This window comes from Protobothrops mucrosquamatus, unplaced genomic scaffold (assembly GCF_001527695.2).
Source record: "Protobothrops mucrosquamatus isolate PMUCROS unplaced genomic scaffold, P.Mucros_1.0 scaffold40517, whole genome shotgun sequence".
NCBI lineage: Eukaryota > Metazoa > Chordata > Lepidosauria > Squamata > Viperidae > Protobothrops > Protobothrops mucrosquamatus.
The window spans coordinates 1-1,264 of NW_015426249.1; the positions used below are offsets into that span (position 1 = coordinate 1).

Consider the following 1,264-nt stretch of genomic DNA (forward strand, 5'->3'; position numbering starts at 1 on the left):
CGCAGCCTCCGCCTCCCCGCCCTGCCCATCGCTGCAGGCGCCCGCGCTTTTGCGAGCGCCCGGCACCGAGCGAGCGAGAGCGCCTCTGTCCTCGTGCAGAGGGCCGCCGGCCCGGGCTGGGGAAAGGGGGCTCCGGAGGATGCCCCGAGCGCCGATCCTCCTTCCAGCCCCCCGGAGGGCGGGTTTGGAGGGGGAGGTCAGAGAGGCCATGGGGTTCAAAGCAAGCGCCCCCCTCCCCGGTCCTCTCCAAAGGGGGGACCCCTCCCCAGCACCCCCATGCCCTGCCCCCCTTACCATCTCCGGGTGGCGCGAGATCCAGGTGTCCAGCAGCAGCTCCAGCCGCGCCTTGTGGAACTTCTTGGTGGTCTTGACGGCGATGAAAACGTCCCGGGGCGAGATCTCCTCCCGGGGGGCGGCGGGGGCCGCGGGGGCCGGTTGCGGCTGCCTCCCCGCCGCGGGGCCAGCCTCCCTCTTGGCCCGGCTGAGCTGGCTGAAGTAGCCGCTGAAGGAGCGGAGCTGCGGGCCGGGGTCCCGCCCGGGGGGCTCCCCGCTCCGCCGCCAGCCCTGCGCCCCCCCGCGCCGGAGGAGGAGAGCCCCGGGGCCGCCGGGCTGCTCGCCCATCAGCACCAGCAGGCAGGTCAGCGTGGAGCCCAGCAGAGACAGGAGCAGCTTCTGCCCGCAGCTGGTCAGCATCGCGCCGCTCGCGGAGAAGCCGGCAGCCCCCAGAGCGTCCCCGCCGCGCCTCGGCCGGAGCCGCCGCCGCCGCCCGCCTTTAAAACCTCCCTCCGCGAGGCCCCCCCGCTCCCCCCCGCCCCGGAGGAGGAGGAGGGAGGCGGGAGGGGAGGGGCTGGCCGCCCCCCGCCCCGCCCACGGGTGGAAGAGGGCGGGGTCTTTGGGCTGGCCTCGGGTCTCCCACGTGGCTTAGCCGGGGGGGGGGTGGAAGGAGAGAAGGGTGAAGGGGGCTGTGAAAGAACGGGAGGGTTCTTTCTTTCTTTCTTTCTTTCTTTCTTTCTTTCTTTCTTTTCTAACCCTAACCCTCCTTTTCTTTTTCACCTTTTCTTTCTTTCTTTTTCACCCTTCCTTCCTTCCTTCCCTCTTCCTTTCCTTCTTTCCTTCCTTCTTTCTTCCTTTCTTTCTCTTTCTTTTTCTTTCTTTCTCTCTTTCTTTTCTAACCCTAACCCTCCTTTTCTTTTTCACCTTTTCTTTCTTTCTTTTTCACCCTTCCTTCCTTCCTTCCTTCCTTCCCTCTTCCTTTCCTTCTTTC

At 66.5% G+C, this 1,264-nt stretch overlaps 1 pseudogene; it reads right to left on the reverse strand.

The window, feature by feature from the left end:
- Positions 1-294: 294 nt before the first annotated feature.
- LOC114923882 lies at positions 295-693 on the reverse strand (annotated as a pseudogene).
- Between the last annotated feature and the right edge of the window lie 571 nt (positions 694-1,264).